The following is an 18,351-nucleotide window of genomic DNA, read 5'->3' as shown; positions in this document are numbered from 1 at the left end:
TAAACTTTGGCGATTTCCGGAAGATTTCCGAATTCTGCTGCTCTTTTACAAAACATTATTTCAGACAATTGTTGCACATACAAATGAAGCAAAATATACATCAAATTGCTTCAGTGGGCAACGGAAACCCATTCAATAGTTACTCTCAAGAAGGAATTAGAAAAATAGTGGAAGGGGAAAATAATGGTAGCGATATGCGGACAGAGATAAGTACAATAGGACTAATTGCAGAGCTCTTTCAAAGAGCTGGCAGAGACACAATGGCCGAATCGCCGCCTTTTGTGCTGTATAATTCTATGAAACGCGGTTGCGGGAGTTGATATTCTGACCTGTCTTTTAACTACTTTTCGCTCTTAATGTTTAATATGTCTCCCAGACTCAAGGCGGAACTCACTAGGCCTCCCTGGACTTGGCTGCATTGGATAAAAGATCTAAAAAGAAGGCGGGTCGCAGATGAGAAACCAGACGGTTTCCCTCTGATGAGTTTTAGAGGAAACAGGATTTGCCAAACAAACCAGAGCCTTGTGTAAATGAACAGAGAGCTAAGGAAACACCCATCAATCAACTAAACTATCCCACTGCACTCTCCAGAGCTTTCAAAGACTGGCCCGTTTTGTTAAATGTTGAATTTGTTTTGAGTTTGCTTAAATATTTTCCACTGTAATCATGTAACTCAAAAGTGAAAGAACGATTGAGTAAACACTAGGAACTTTTTCTGTTGACCCTGTAACTCCAGTTACTGACAGGATGTTCATTTCTTTACAAATGTCTGGATGTAAATAAAATAAATTACTCTTCGAGTATAACGATGCACCAGGTGTTTGTGCTTACTAATAGTTAAATTATGATTAAATGCCACCTGTATAAAGATGCAATTCCTGTTGTGCTAACAAAATCAGTCCTGGATTGAGATGCTGTTAGTGGTGGGTTTCTTTGTCTGAGATGTGATGTGTTCTATCACTTGCTGAAATGGAACACGGGACACGAGAGGGACAAGGGCAGTGATGCAGAACACTTGCAATGGTTCCATTTCACTTTTACACAGTGTCTCTTACTTTGTGTATAATTTCAAAACTACATGTCAATACTTTACCGTGAGTGCCGTGCTTTTGGAGCAAGAAATTTTGTGGAGTATGGATTAGGAATCTCTATACCTCTCCACCAGAGAGATGCTGAAGCTGGTGTCTATTTCATTTTGTGTGTAAGTGTATTAATGGATATGGAGACAAGGTGAATAGGTGGAGCTCAGTACGTGATGATCGATTTTTAAAAAATGAATTGTGGGGGCCATGGTGGTATTCTGTAATAAGAGGGGTGTTTGTGTGTGCGTGTCTGTGCGGTGTGTGTGCGTGTCTGTGTGGTGTGTGTGTGTGTGTGTGTTTACATAGCTAATTAAACTAGGGAAATTTAATAAAGGAAGCTTGGCTGTGGGGACTGAGAGTTAAGTGTAAAGGTGCTGGATGCATGCATTTGTGTAATAAGAGGCTATGGCGAAGTTGGATTACCAGCAAATAAATTGGGTTTTTAATTTCCATCAGTTGGTAAATAAGGGCCTGTCTTTCCAGCTGCTACATTCCAAAGGGACTTTAAAGTACTAGTACAAAGATTTCATAGTTAAACAAGGGAAGTATATTTAAATTCATTTGACTCGAAAGTGGAGGCAATAGGAAGACATGGAAGGTTTTTATATTTTGGAAGAGCTGAGTTCAAAGAGGTGCTTAGAATAAAGGAGCCTAGGATGAAAGTGGAAGAGAAGATATAAAAGGAAGGTTATTTGCTTGAATTGAGGTGACTGTGTGTAGGACATGTCCTGAGACTAGCTGCGTGCTGAGACAAAATATAAATTTGAAGAAGCCAGTTGATTTCAGGAAAAAGAAGCCTTTGTTTCCATGAGGGAGTATGTTCCTGAACCTCCTTCGGATTTCCACAGCAGAATGGAAGAGAGTGAGAAGCTGTGCGGAATGCTTTACTAAAGTAGCAGCAGTTTTTGCCTTGTGTAATATTACTGGATTTTTTTATGATTTGAAAATCTAATAGGCAGCTGTTGCAAAATAGTTTACTTCTGTGTTTTGGCCAACTGTGTTTTTTGGAGGAATGTTTTGCAAGGCTCTTTCAACTGTGTAATTTTTAATCTGGTGTGCTTAAAGTCTTTTTCTTCTTATTCTTAAATCTTTTAATTTTAGAGTGCTCAAAGTGTTACTCGGATTCTATGTTTCTGTCACCAGTAACTTTCACCTTGTTTTCAGAATACAAAGAAAAAAATCTGTAAGACAATTTTCCCTCTGGGATTTGTCTTCCTCGGTGAATAACTTTGGTTGCAGTCGTGGCATGTATCTTAAAAAGCAGTGGTCCTAAACCTTGCTGTTTAATGTTTATAATATTGACGGTGTAACGGAAAGATATCAGACCACTTAAGTGAAACGTCCTTTGAATGTTACGGTCATATTTAACTCTTTATTTTATTGGGAAGAACAATGTGTTGTATTGGTGATAAGTATCCACAGCAAACCGCTGTCAGTCACTGCTGATATTTTCTGCTTAAAAAAAGACAAATTATTTCTAGAGCAGAAACAGGCCATTCGGCCCCCCTGCTCACTGCTCTCCTTTCTGCTCCACAATTGCCTCCTTCTATCCATCTTCATCTCACCCCATCATAATATCATATTCCTTTATTCATTATGTGTTTATCGAGGTCCCCCTAAATGCATCGCAGTTATTCACCTTAACCACTCCAGCTGGTAGCGAGTTCTGCATTCTCCCCTTTTTCTTGAGAAAGTATTATTCCTGATTTCCCCATTGGAATTATTGGTGAATATCTTATATTCATAACCTTTATTTCTGCTCTTCCTGCAAGTGGAAACTTTATCTCTTTGTCTATACATATCGAACTATTTCATAATTTTAAATATCATCATTAGGTTATCCCTCAGTCTTCAGTTTTTGTCGAAAAGAGGGCCAACCTGTTCAATCTGTCCTGATATCATAACCTCTCAGGTCTGGTATCATTCTTGTAGAATTGTTCCCACTTTTAAACTTCACTCAGGTGTTCTATAAAGAGGTCCTGAAACCTTTCATTGCAGGTTCACTGAGCACATCTGCACTGAGAGATCAAACAACCTGAGGTCCAAATTCAATGCTGGCGTTTCAAAACATGTTTTAATGGATTGCTAACTTGGACACTGATTGGCTCTTTCCTGCTCAAGCGCTACACTAAAATGCACAATGAACATAAAAACACTGCCGCAAGAAAGCAGAAACACATCGAGGCTGAACGGAATTTTAAAAGTTTCGAGTGACAAATTGGACCTGAATTGGAGCCTGCTCTGTCAGACTTGAAGACTCTCCAGTAGGTGAACAATCAGCGGACTTTATTGTTCATTATTATTAATAAATATTAATTCAGCCGGTAACACAATTTGAGGTGGCTGCCTCCAGGTTTTCCTCCAATGAGAACATAACAGCGGATACTTTCCACTACGCGTCATAGCCCGGAACCAGAACTTGAGCTCTCAATATCGTTTTTTATCAGATTGTGGGATCCACATTGAACGCCAGCCGAGCAAAGAGAGCCGTAAGAGAAAACAGAAACAATTATCGTGAGTCGCACCATCATCAGAAGGCCATTCAGCCCTTCGAGCCTGTTCTGCCTTTCAAGGAGATAATTTCCGATCTGTACCTCAGCCCCATATCCTCGCCTTCGTCCCATTGCACTTTAGCCAATAAAAACGTATCAATCAGAATTTTGACATGTTCAGTTGATCCCCTATCAACATTTTAAATCTATTATTGCATTGTTATAGGAGGCCTAAACAGTGTTTTCTTGCAATATGCACTTTGCAAAATCTCCTACACTCATATAGCAGTAACGATGACTGTTATACAGTTGACTAGAATTCAGTGAAATGTATTTCATGTATTACATGCTAGGAAACAATTCCATCCATAGTTACCGTCTTTTCTTGCGTCGTTGCTCTGGAAACTGTCAGTTCCGCATCGCTGTTCATGTTGTCTGTTAGAAAGTGAAATTTAAACTGAGTCGAAATAGCCACATTGAAACAGCTGAAAGTCAATAGCTGAGATGCATTTAAAAGACACAGGGTAAGTACGTCATGAATAAGGGAACAGAATAACATGTTGATGGGATGAGATGAAAAGGGGCGGCAGGAGGTTTGTGAGGAGCAGAAACACCAGTCAGGAGCCGAACGGCCGAATGCACTGAGTCTCTGCTGGAAGCGCTATAGGAATACAAATAATCACATGTGGGAATCGAGAGAGAAATTGGTGGACAAGAATTTGGGATTTCATTTCATAACTGAAATGCCATAATAGGTTATCTCTCTCAAAACGCTTCTTTCCCAACGAGCGGGGTAAGTGGTCAGGAAATTATACATGGACAAATAAAAAAGCGGATCTTTAATGTACAAAATGATACTGCTAACAAATATTCCGCACATTAAATACACAAGATAACTCTTAATACCTACCTCTCTGACATGAGACACTTTCACGTGGAAGATTTTAACTGGGGTTTAATTGAATGGCGCAAATACACAGAGCACCCGCTGCTTCAAGTATCCACCCAAAGAATTATGGAACTCCTAATGGCTCGATTGTCCTGGAATCGCTCTGTTCCTGGGGATCCCGCCCGGGATCATTCCAGCAGGCGACAAAGTGATCCACACCCTTCACCAAACACCGCAAAGGGCCCCTTCCCGTGGAAAGAATTTCATCCGGTGCGGGTTTAGAAGGTCGATTATTGGTGAACTTAGTGGGATGGGGCTTTACGATTCGATGGCTATTGGCCGTAACTTCCTATTCATGACGCAGTAGGTAAAATTCTCGTAATGTTTACCTCTGTCGAGAATTTGCAACCATTTCCAAACGTAAAAGGCACCGCACCGAGCTCTTTAGCTGCTCGGTGATACATGCTTGAGTCACTGGCCCGGACACCCGCAATTATCAGAGAATAGAGAGTCAATTTGCTGTTAACTTCTCTCGAAAATCTCCCGGTTGAAGGGTCGTACATTTTCACGGTGTAAACCAGTTGCAGATGCCCCGTTTACACAAATGGACCACCTCCCGCCTCCCGCCCCACCCCCGACTCTCTGCCAATCAAGCCGTGTCACAGTGCACATTGTACGTACTTTCAAGCGTCAGACTCTGAACCGCCGGAATCTGGGACAAAGCTGCCTCAGATGCCCTTACTGAGAGGCCCAAAATCAACACTATGAGTTCTGTTATGGCAGGGAGAGACAAAATGTTTCCCATGAAGAATCGGCAACAAAAATAAAACGTATAATAGACCACCAACTCCTTAATAAATGCTAACGGAGTCAAACGTTGTGCGTTAAATTTGAAATAACAACAGGAGCAAGAGGGAAAGAGGCACTTCAGGGGCAATGAAGCTTTTTTGAAGTCAGTCTCTGTTGTCCTGTAGTAAAAGCGGCAGCTGTAACTGCGCACAGCAAGACCCACAAATAACAATGTGATAATGACCGAGGTCGTGCTGTTGTTTGGGGATAAATATTGGCCCCAGTGACTCAGGTGGTACCTCCGCCGACCCGCTCCACCACCTCTCCGATCCTCTGCATCCGAAGGAGGCAGACAGAGAGCCTCGGTTTAACTTCTCAGCCGATAGGTTGGAGAATGTTGCTATGTGATTGATTTTGATCAGGTGGACATATTTCAGTCATTCAACACGAAGCGGATGTTATACAGTATAGATGTGGGCATAAGTTTCTACTTGGCTGACTATCTCAGTGATCTTAAGCCATCCTGAATGAGGAGTGAAGAAGGCACAAACCGGGAAACAGATGCAGCAACGTACAGGACATTAAGAAGCTCACGGTCTCCGATCCCGGGCCGGTTTCTGTGAGGCTTGCACCGTCTCTTCGCTCCCGTGTTTCTGTTTTCGGCCCCGGGCTCGGAAGACGTGGTGATAATACACATTATGCGTTAATTACGTACAACATTTAAAAATAGGGCACTGGAAAAATCAGCGCATGTAAGTTTTAGCTGAGGGTTTCCTGTTTACAGGTTAGATGACCACACACGGCTCTGCCTGCAAAGGGCAACACGCTACAGATCGTGGTAGACACGCGTCACAGGCGGTGGGCAGTCCGGGCTGGTGCAAAGTGGGGACAACATGAAAAGGTTCTGCTTGCAACAACATTACTGCTTGTGACATTCGCGTGGGCACAGCGGAAATATCTCCAATTCCGAGTGTTCTGTTTTTATTTTCCACCCGAGACACGTTAATTAATTCTGGTTTCAACAAAAACACACCAGATTGAAGAAAGCTAGAATATGACGCTAATATTTTAGTTACTGTATCACCCAGAATCTGTCTTCCCGCCTGTCTCTTTGTGTCAGAATTACTCCTGTGGATCAGCGGAGCATCGGCCATCTGCTCTGTGCCGCTGTTTCTGCTGCACCCGACCCCCCTCCAACCCGCTCTTCATCTCACGCCATCATCATACCCTCCTATTCCTTTCTCACTCGTGTCTTTATCTGATTCCCCCTTCAAACCACCTCTGTGATTCACCTCGACCACACCCTGTGCGAGGGAGTTCCACATTCTCCACACGGTATGAATAAAGAGGATTCTCCTACATTCCTGACTGGATTTATTGGTGACTACTTTATATTAATGGTCCCTAGTTCTGGTCTCTCTCCCAACAAGTGTGAATATCTTCTTTACGTCTACCGTATCGAATATGTACATAATTTTAATTACCTCTATCAGGTCACCCCCTCAGCCTTGATTTATCCACAGGTAAGAGCCTCAGCCTGTTTAATCCTTCCTGATAGTTACAACCTCGAAACCGGGGCCAACAATTTCGTGACCCGACGCAATCCATTCAACCTGGTGTCCATTAACCCGCATTTTGTGATATTCTGAAACATACAGATACCCAACCTGTGCCGCATATCAATAAATCAGATTCACTTGCGGAATAATCCACGACTAATATTTATAGCCATATTTTGGTCAACACAATTATAAGATCTTCTATCTGGTTTATTTTGAAGAATACATAATATCAGTGAACGTGCCAGAGTGTGATAGTCGGCTTTAGTCCACAAATCCGTCATTAAAGTATTTGAAAACGTCATTATAAATTTCTAACTAGTTTAATTTTGCCTCTGAAGGACCCATTAACTATTTCCCGTCAACTAGTCTCCGAGCAGGTTCATCTTAAGTATACTAAAGATTGGATGTGAATTGGGTCATTGAGTTAATCAACCACCTTCTCCGGTGACAGCAGAGTGAGTGTCTGATAGCACTTCTCCCTCACAGGCAACTGCCCTTTTTTACACGTGAGGGGCGGAAGTTTAGATGCAGTGTGAGAAAAGCTTCCTTCCAGAGACTCCCCAGGTAACTTTTCATGATAAAATGAGCTTATACACATAGCCTATCAATTCCACACCAGGTTCCTCTCCTTTCCTGAACGTCTCCATGGGCCTTCGCCCCGTTTCTGTCTCATCCTTTAGGTTTGGGACCTTTCCTTTCTTTTGGGAAACCCGCTCTCTGCTGCCCCTTCTCCATTTAGACTGAAGTCTTGGCTTTAACTTCAATTTGGGACTTGCTGTCAGTCGCCCTGCTCTCCCCTGTATTCCCTCTGCCCCTCTCTGTGTGCGTCTGTGTCTGTCTGTGTGTGTGTGTGTGTGAAAAAGCATCCCTCTCTGGGCCCCTATTGCTCAGCAGCAACACCGTTTTTTTTCTAATTTTGTGATTGCTTTACCTTTTCTTCAAGAATCATAAAACTAATGAGAAACGCAAGTATACAAACAGAGCTTTAGGCCTTTGCCTCCACTGAAAAATGAAACTAGATCCCAGGTTCCACCGTTTAATCGACAAATAGAAAAAAACTACATATAAACTAAACTTAAACTTAAAGACGCCTGCCGAACTTAACAAACCCAAATACACATCTAAGGTACTTAAACAATCTCAATTTCCTAACTTCAGCCATGATCAGATCGAATGCTAAATCCAACCAGAGGAACTGAATGGTTCCAAAGTGCCTCTAGGATTAACAGGTCAAGAAATTACGAGGACTGATGCCTGGAGTTCGATGACGCAGAGTGATCAGCGCCAGGAATGACTCTCTGGGTATGTAGAATAGGGAAGCGCTTGCAAATCCCCCTGATTTATTAAAGGGAACATTTGATTTCCTGCAGGATGAGGATGTCAGAACCTTGCCGGGCGGATGAACTCTGTTTTGCAGGTTGACCTTTTTCATTTTTATTTTTTAATTAATGCCTCAAAATAGTCTCGATATATCTGCGCAGAATGAATCTTTGCAGCTGAATAAGCCAGTGTTAATTTGGGAAAGTTTCTATTCGTTACGAACAGGAATCAGAAGACATTATGCAGATCATAGTTTAATCACCAGCAAAAATATCCAGTAATCAGCGCACCAACGGTTTCCAGGCCAAATGGAATTAGATTACATCATCTCAATGAGTCATCACCTCAAAGTTACTCACGCGTCAGACTGATATATTAACGGGAGGAGCGAATTATGTTCATGTTTGCTAATTATTAACATCACCAGCAAGACGCTTCCAGTCACACCCGATAGGATGCACTGTACTCAGGATGGAGACTAACACTTAGTGGGAGGTGTGCTACTAGAGGGCTAATAGGATAGAAATAGGGTTATGTACCAGCAGGTGCTGGATGGGTATTTAGGCTGCATTGATATGAAAGCTGCAGCGTTAGTGGACCCCAAGCCTTCATTGGCTGTCTCCTGGGAGGGAACAATGTTGCATTTACTCTTGAAAGGAGATTATTTACAATCCAACCGCCCTTTTGACAATGCAGTTGTGTGAATTTTACCGCCTAAAATCACTGGTTCGAAGACACTTAAAGCACCGGAGGAGGCCAATCGGCCAGTCACGCCCGTACCATATCTTGGAATGTGCCCTTTAGTCCCACGCCCTCTCCTCATGTACATAACCCTATTTCTATCCTGCTTACATTGGCTCTTTCAATGACTTTGTAAATTGGCCTCAGAGATAACTTGGGCGCATGTGGTCTGCATCATCAAAAAACTCGCATCACAGAGCTGTCATCGGTTTTCAAACCTGTTTTAATCTGTAGGTAACTCGAACACATATACATTTTAAATGCTGTTTATGTAATATCCTGCTCACCTACTGAACAAAGGTGCAGAATGCAACAATAATCACTAATGCCAGATAACAGAAAACTGGGAATGCTGGGGTCGAACTGCAGGTGATATTTCATCGTTAGTATAGTGGGCATTATGAGATAATTCCGGGTCCCCTATGGGCGAAATCACAAAATTGTGCCGAGAATGCGCCTGAATTTGCGACGGTTGGACTTTTGGACTGTCCCGCTCAACAGAGGAAACTTTTGACAACACGTCATGTACGGGGAGCAGACTGCGATAGCTCTCCCTCTTTCCTCTGCAATCCGAGTGTGGGGGCCTCCTTAAAAGCCAAGCGGGCATAAAGCGTCTGTGGGGGAAAAGAAAAACAGAATCTCTGAACACAACACACAGCATCAACATAGAGAAAGGAGGTGGCCATTCTGCCCCTCCAGTCTATTCAATTAGATCATTATACTGTATTCTGTTATCTGGAGAATTTATATCATAACTCCCATTTACCCACCTTGTTTCCATAATCCTTAAACCCCTTACCCAAGAAAAATCCATCAATCACAGTTCTGACATTTCCAATTGATCCCGCGGACTCAACAGCGTTTGGGGCAAAGAGTTACACATTGCCTGTAGTTTTTTTGTGTCGAAGTGTTCCCTGATATCACCCCTGAACGAGCTGCTCTAATTTTAACGTTCTGCCCCTTGTTCTGCACTCCCCCTTTCCCAACCCCACCAGAGGAAACAATTGCTTTCCATTGGCCCCATCGTATCATCTAACTATCTTAAATCCCCCGGTTAAATCACCCCTTAATCTTCTGCACTCAAGGGATTAAAGCCTAGTTTCTGCGCTCCTGTAGCGCTCACAAAGCAAAATTTTCCTGGCTCATATAACAATAATTATGAAATTTAAACTATGGATTAAAATTCAGTGAAATATATCCACGCGCATTGGCAATAACAATTCCATTCTTTTACCTCTTTATTCTCTTGTTGTTCTCTGGAATATGTCAGATCCTCATCAATGTTCATGTTGCCTGTAAGAAAGTAAAATTTGAAATGAACATAAATAGCCACATTTCACACTGAACAGGTTGAAAGTGTCAATAGCCCATTGATAAATGGACAGATTGAGAGCGCCGCGGAGTTACAGCGTCTCCCAAAAATCGCTACCTATCTGCCGGTTCCTGCAGTTCCTTCTCCCGACCACAAGTATAATCCCCAGAAGGAAAAGCACTGCCGCCGACAAACTCCCGGAAAGCGGAAAACTGCAGGTGGTAGATGGCGGAGAATCTGCAAAAAAAAAAAAATACCTTTCATTTAATAAAAGTTTGTGGAATTAATTAAATAAGAGAAAGTTTGATAATTTAAATGTTTGATTTCACCCGAAAACGGAAATAGTTTTTTTGGGTAATTCGTTATTCTGAAATAGAGCAGAGATCTTACAGAACAATGTTGAAACAGGGCAGGAGTAGAAAGAGATAGAAAGAAGGAAGAGAAATAGAGAGAGAGAGATAGAGAGAGAGAGATTGCTGGATGGCCAGTAAGAGAGGGCAGAGATCTTATAGAGCACTCTTTCAGCAGGACATTCATAGTGACAGATTGAGGGAGACCATCCGAGAAAGCAGATATACGATACAAAACAGATTAACTGAGATATAAATGCACAGGGAAATCGTTAAATAGAGAGATATATAATGAAAGAGAGATAGAGACATATGGAAAGTCTGAGGGGGAGAGAGAGAGAGAGTGAGAAAGCAAAAAAGAAGAGACCTTCTTGGACACTTTTCACGCTGGGCAGAAATAGAGAGAGGTGGGGCACAGAGAGCGGGAGATGGATGAATAGATAGATAGAGAGGCAGTTGGATAGATAGAGAGGCAGTTGGATAGATAGATAGATAGATATATATATATATATATAGATAGATAGATAGATAGATAGATAGATAGATAGATAGATAGATAGATAGATAGATAGATAGATAGATAGATAGATAGATAGATAGATAGATAGATAGATAGATAGATAGATAGATAGATAGATAGATAGATAGATAGATAGATAGATAGATAGATAGATAGATAGATAGATAGATAGATAGATAGATAGATAGATAGATAGATAGATAGATAGATAGACAGATAGATAGACAGACAGACAGACAGACAGACAGATAGATAGATAGACAGACAGACAGACAGACAGACAGACAGACAGACAGACAGACAGATAGATAGATAGATAGATAGATAGATAGATAGATAGATAGATAGATAGATAGATAGATAGATAGATAGATAGATAGATAGATAGATAGATAGATAGATAGATAGATAGATAGATAGATAGATAGATAGATAGATAGATAGATAGATAGATAGATAGATAGATAGATAGATAGATAGATAGATAGATAGATAGATAGATAGATAGATAGATAGATAGATAGATAGATAGATAGATAGATAGATAGATAGATAGATAGATAGATAGATAGATAGATAGATAGATAGATAGATAGATAGATAGATAGATAGATAGATAGATAGATAGATAGATAGACAGACAGATACATACATACAGAAACAGGTGGATAACTATCTAGTTGGGTAGAGATGAAGAGAGTCTGGTAGGTAGTGCTGAGAGCTTTTGCAGAACTGTTTAAAAAGGATAGAAAAGGAGATATAGAGAGGAAGAAATTTAGAGACACAGAGAGAGTCAGGGAGTAAGAGAGGGAGGCAGGAAGAAAAAAAGAGACAGAGAGCGACAGCGAGCATTATGGAGAGAGCAGGGGAGAGATACGTCCGTAGGTAAATGTGTTAAATGTCTTAAAGCACACCATTTCACTACGGTTGAAATGGACAAGATAACAAGTGGGAGACTGACATAGTTAAATAGAAATCAACAAATAAATCAATAGAGGCAGAGAAGAAGACGGACAGAAACTGACAGACAAACAGAGAAAGCGACAGGGAGAGACAGTGACAGAGTGAGGCAGGAGAGAGTGGGGAGATCAGTGAGACAGAGAGACAAAGAGAGTTGCAGCAGTCAAATGGACAGATGGGACAGATATACTAAATGGCACTTGCACAGAAATGGGTTGATATATGTTTTTATATATATATATATATATATATATATATATATATACATATATATATCCTCAATGTTTAACTGAGACAGACAAAAATATTGTGAATGTGAAGTAGATCGAGATATGAATAGATAATTGTACACAGACATGGTGAGACAAAGTGGTACACTGGGAATATAAACACACCTTTTAATTTTACACACTGACAAATCAGCCACTGACCCGCAACACTGTCAATATGCCTAACCAGACACAAAAGCACAAGAAATAGGAGCAGGAGACTATTCGGCCCCTCAAATCTGAGGCGCCGTTCAATATGGCCACAGCTAATCTTGTACATCAACTTCATATTCCCACACTGTCCACATCCCTTATTCCCTGAGAGTACAAAAATCTATCTCCGTGGCTGAACATCCATAGCTTTCTGGAGTACAGAGAACAGATGGAGTTTGAATTTCAGAAAGCTAAAGTCTGAAAGATTGAGAAATCCGTCATAGGTCATTGATAAAATGATGATACATGGACACACACGGAAAGATTGGCAATTCTAATTTACAAAATTGACAAAACCTCCCTTCAGCATTAAATAGATTGGTAAACGGTCACTGTTAATAGCTACCTCTCTGAGATGAGACACTTGCACTGAGAAGATTTTCACTGGAGTTGAATTGAACGGCGCAAGTACAGAGAGCGCCGCTGCTCCAAGTTTCCGCCGAGAGGCTGGTGTAACTCCTGATGGTGTAGGTCCCGTCCGACTCAATTGTTCCGGAATCGGTCTGTCCCTCGTTATCCTGCCCGGAAACATTCCAGCGAACGGGAAAGGAATCGGGGGACAAGCCTCGGATCAAACACAACAACGGGACCCTTTCCATCGAAGGAATCTCATCCTCCGGCGGGGTGAGGAGGAATATGGTGGGGGAGCCCTCTAAATTTGGCAAATGAAGCAGAAACCCCATTAACAGCTGAAACCAGGTACATTTAATTTCTGTAGAAATGCCAAATGCAATGGAATATTAATGACATTTACCTGTAATCACTAACTGGGAGCCATTTCCGAATATTAAAGCCAGGTTCTGGTAATTATCGGTTGCACAGTAATACATTCCAGAATCATTTCTCCGGGTATCCGCAATGAGCAGTGAATAATAACCCGCTTGTTCAGAAATCTCGCTGGAAAATCTCCCCTCTGCTGGGATGTACTTGCCCGCTGTATAAACCAGCTTCATCTCGTTTCGCTCCCACTGTCTGTACCAGGAGGCGTAGCCAGCCACTGATCTCCTCATGTGGCAGCTCAGTTTGGCGCGACTCCCCGCTGGGAGTGTCTGAACCGGCGGAGACTGAGACAAGACGGGCTGAGACACAATAACTGAGCAAGAGAGAAATAAACAAGGTTTACTCCAGGTTATGGTGCAGCCCGTCGCCCCGCACCCAAGAAGCCTCTCCCCCCAAGCCAACCTCCGGCGGAGAGACCGCGATGGGGAGGAAGCGCAATCCTTTAAAAAAATAGTCCGCAGCAAAATAACGTGCGGAATCGGTTGTTTGCGCCGTTTTATTCCTGTCGTTTCAAGGACACAGTAACGTGTCCATTCACCGGTAAACCTGGTTTAATCACTTGGATACAAACATGGGAACTGTGTGACGTTACTAACTTTTAAGAGTTTCTTCGAAGCTAAAATATCCAAGTGTTTTCTTCTCTCTCATCCGCCCTTCGCTTCCTGTTCGTCTCCGCTGAATTTGGGCATTTTATTTTGTTCCAGAGATTATAACTCAGTCTAATGATCCACTTGAAACTCTGTCCTCTTCTCAATCGCCAATAATGTCAATGGAGGGAACTCACATCTTTTATCGCAGGAGAGGTTACATTTCGGATTAATTCCAGTCATTGTTCCTGACAGATACACATTTTCCACGTTGTTGACTATATTCACTCTATTTTTACTTCGAACTTTATAACTGAATTGCATCTGAGAGAATCGCACACCGTAGGCGGAGGCCATTCGGCCCTTCAGAAAGCTGGCACTTGGGGAGATCTATACAGTTAGCCCTCAATCTCCCGCCCGCTCCTTCCCCCATATCCCTGCATATTTTTCCCTTTCAAGTATTTACCAATTCCCCTTTTGAAAGTTCCTACTGAATCTGATTCTACCGCTTTTTCAGGCAGAGCCTTCCAGATCACAACAACTCGCTTAGTTAAGAAAAATCTTCAGGTCTCCCCCTGTGGTTTTTGGCCGATTATCTTAAACTTGCGTCTCTCTGCTTGCCGTTCCTCGTGCCAATGGAAACATTTTCTCCTTATGTGACTGTCCCAACCCTTCCCCACTCTATCTGAAAATGTTAGGACATCTTACCTTGGAAGAGATGGGACAATGCACACACACCGAGGAACCTCATTGCCCGTGACTTCAGACTGACTGCCTGATTGACTTTGAGCCCCCGATCCGAATCTCACTAAGGACTCGCTCTCGTTCTCTCCGTCTGAAGGAAGTTTGAATGGTGCAGACTGAATCGTCTTCTGTCTTTATTAATAGATACACGATAGGGTTTGGAAAATGGTGCCGAGGTAGACAGCTCACTGCGGTTTTCCTGTTTATTGCAGGTCAAAGTGCTGTCAAGCACTCATAATCTGTTTTACAAAATACACCAGGCATTTACTCACATGAGTTAGACCACAATTGGAGTACAGAACATAGTTCTGCATATTCTAGAAAGGATACAGAGGCATTGGAAATATTTAATGTTAATATTTCACAAGAATGATATCAGAACTGTGAGCTTATAACTATCAGGAACGAATGAACCGGCTGGAGATGTTTTCTCTAAAAAAGGGAAGGATTGAGGGGTCATCTGATCGAGGTCTTTAAAGTTATGAACTGATTTATTTAGCAGAAGTAAGGAAGATGGTTCTACATCTGCAGGATTTCAAACATATTGGTCACCAATAAATCAAATCAGGAATTTCGGAGAATTCAGGAATTCGTATTGGAGTTCAGAGGAATGAAAGGTGATCTCATTGAAACATATACGTTCCTGAGGGGCCTTGATAGGGCGGAGACCCGGACGATGATTCCTGCTGTGGCCAAAGCTCTGGGCATGGATCAAAAATAGAGGTCTCCATTGTAAGGCAGAGATGACGAGACGTTTTTGTTCACCCAAAGGGTCTTTGGTATGTGGAAAGCTGTTCCCAGAAAGTAGTCGCGGCTGGGCCTTTGAATTTATACAAGGCTGCATTATACATATTTTTGTTAGTCGAGGGAGTCAAGGCCTATGGGCGGCAGACAGGAACGCGGAGTTGAGACCAAAACCAGATCGGCCATGATCTTATTGAATGGAGGAGAAGGCTCGAATGGCCTAATCGTGCTCCTGCGTTCCACTGGTCCTCTGTAAAGAAGGGTCATTAATATGAGATAGATGCAGCCTGGAATTCAGGAGTAACCTCTCTACCAACACTTTGGGGAGAGTGTGGAACCCGCTCCCACAGGGAATGGATGAGGCTATTGCAGAGATGCATTTAAGTGAGGAGATGGATGAACATATGCGGGAGAAAGGAATGAAAGGATATACTGTTGGGCTGAGACGAAGAGGGGGTTAGGGTGGGAGGAGGCTCCTGTGGAGCATAAACAGGTACGAGCATTCGGGTCGAATGGCTTTTTTCTGTGCTCTAAATGCCATGTAACTATGTAAATTGTAACGTCAAAGAAGGTTACCAGTTATTTCAAGGTCATAACTGTGCTGTGAATTTTCCATTGAACTGTTGTAAATGCACTTTCTCTCAACAATCAGTGGTAATGTGACAATAACTTCTCTAGTTGCAGAATCTGAGCCCTCTCTGTCTCAGAGCCCCTACATAATGACAGACGAAGTCAGAGACACGGTGTAATTAAACTAGCACTGCATTTATTTATTTCTGGTCCGAACAACGCGTGGGTGAAGATCCGATTCTAATCGATATTCCTGCCTGTCAGTGGGCCATTTGTAAGATTATTTCCAAAAAAAGGCGATAGCAAACATGAACTGAATATGGAAATTCGCAATGTCCATGTGAATGACTCGGGTTAACAGAATCACAGAATCACAGAGTGCAGAAGAGGCCCTTCGGGCCATCGAGTCTGCACCGACACATGAGAAACACCTGACCCACCTACCTAATCCTATTTACCAGTTTTTGGCTGATAGCCTTGATTGTTATGACGTGCCAACTGCTCATCCTGGTACTTGTTAAAGGAAGTGCGGCAACCCGCCTCCACCACCCTCCCAGGCAGGGCATTCCAGACCGTCACCACCCTCTGGGTAAAAGAGTTTTTCTTCACATCGCCCCTAAACCTCCTGGCCTTGAACTTGCGTCCACTCGTGACTGACCCTTCAACTAAGGAGAGCAGCTGGACCACATCCACCCTCTTCATGTCTCTCATAGCCTTCCACACCTCGATCATTTCGCCCCTCAGTCTTCTGTACTCCAACGAAAACAACCCATTCTATCCAACCTCCCTTCATAACTTAAATGTTTCATCCCAGGCAACACCCTGGTGGATCTCCTCTGCACCCCCTCCAGTGCAATAACATCCTCCCTATAATGTGGCGACCAGAACTGCACACAGTACTTCAGCTGTGGCCTCACCAATGTTCTATACAACTCCAACATGACCTCTCTGCATTTGTAATCTATGCCTCGATTGATAAAGCAAGTGTCCCATGCGCCTTTTTCACCACCCCACTAACTTGCCCCTCCGCCTTCAGAGATCTATGGACCCACACGCCAAGGTCCCTTTGTTCCTCAGAATGCCCTAGTGTCATACTGTTCGTTGAATGCTTCCTTGTGAAATTACTCATTCCAACGTGTATCATCTCACACTTTTCAGGGTTGAATTGCATCTGCCACTTAGCTGCCCATTTGACTCTCCCGTCTATATCTTCCTGTAGCCCAAGACACTCAACCTCACTGTTATCCTCCCGGCCAATCTTTATGTCATCCCCAAACTTACTAATCTTATCACCCACATGGTCATTTATGTCGTTAATATAAATGACGAATAATAGGGGAACCAGCACAGATCTCTGTGGTATGCCACTGGACAATGGCTTCCAGTCACTAAAGCGGCCTTCTGTCCTCACACTCTTCCTCCTACAACTAAGCCAATTTTGAATCCACCTTATCAAATTACTCTGTATCCCATAAGCATTTTCTGCATTGACAAGTCTCCCATGTGGAACCTTGTCAAAGGCTTTGCTGAAATCCATGTGAACTACATCAAGTGCACAACCATCATCTACACAACTGGCCACCTCCTGAAAACATTCAATCAAATCTATTAGGCATGACATCCCTCTGGCAAAGCCATGCTGACTATCCGTGATCAATCCTTGCCTCTCCAAGTGGAGATAGATTCTCTCCTTCAGAATTTTCCCCAATATTTTCCCTACCACTGGCGTGAGACTCATTGGCCTGTAGGTCCCTGGCTTATCTCTACAACCCTTCTTAAATAGCGTAACCACATTAGCTGTTCTCCAGTCCTCTGGCACCTCCAACGTGGCCGGAGGGGAATATAAAATTCGGTCAAAGCCCCTGCGATCTCTTCCCTTGCCTCCCTCAGCAGCCTTGGGCACAAGTCATCCTGATCTGGAGATTTTTCGACTTTTAATCCTGCCAATACCTCCAATACCTTGTCACTCCTTATATCAATTTGCTCAATAACCTCGAAGTCTCTCCCCCCGAGTTCGATACCTCCATCCTCATTCTCTTGGGTCAAGACGGATGTGAAGTATTCATTCAAAACTATGCCGGTGTCCTCTGGCTCCACCCGTAGATTTTCCACTTGGTCTCCAATGGGCCATATTCTTTTCCTGGTTATCCCCTTCCGATTGATATACTTATAGTATATCTTGGGATTTTCCCTCCCTTTACCAGCCAGAGCTTTCTCAGATCCCCTCTTTGTTCTCCTAATTGCTTTCTTAAGCTCCACCCTGCACTTTCTGTACACCACTAATGCCTCCCCTTATTTGTTCCCCTTGTACCTGCTAAAAGCCCCTCGGTTTCTTCTCAACGTATCATGAATATTTCTAGTCATCCATGGTTCTCTGTGCTTGTTACGCCTACCTATCACATTAGAGAGAACATGGTGACCCTCCCC

At 42.7% G+C, this 18,351-nt stretch overlaps 1 protein-coding gene and 1 long non-coding RNA gene across 2 annotated transcripts in view; one reads left to right on the top strand and one right to left on the bottom strand.

The window, feature by feature from the left end:
- LOC144672197 (immunoglobulin kappa light chain-like) overlaps window positions 1–18,351 on the top strand; it is a 373,445-nt gene that overhangs the window by 89,999 nt on the left and 265,095 nt on the right. The window lies entirely within an intron of this gene.
- LOC144672215 (uncharacterized) lies at window positions 10,368–13,382 on the bottom strand. Its single transcript, XR_013574079.1, has 3 exons — window positions 13,254–13,382; window positions 12,846–13,151; window positions 10,368–10,424 (listed from the first exon to the last, which is right to left on the bottom strand). It is a non-coding gene; the product is annotated as an uncharacterized LOC144672215 (long non-coding RNA).

Source organism: Cetorhinus maximus, chromosome 36 (assembly GCF_964194155.1).
Source record: "Cetorhinus maximus chromosome 36, sCetMax3.hap1.1, whole genome shotgun sequence".
NCBI classification, from domain to species: domain Eukaryota; kingdom Metazoa; phylum Chordata; class Chondrichthyes; order Lamniformes; family Cetorhinidae; genus Cetorhinus; species Cetorhinus maximus.
The sequence above is the reverse complement of the archived record's forward strand: the minus strand, read 5'-3'. Positions and strand labels throughout refer to the sequence as shown.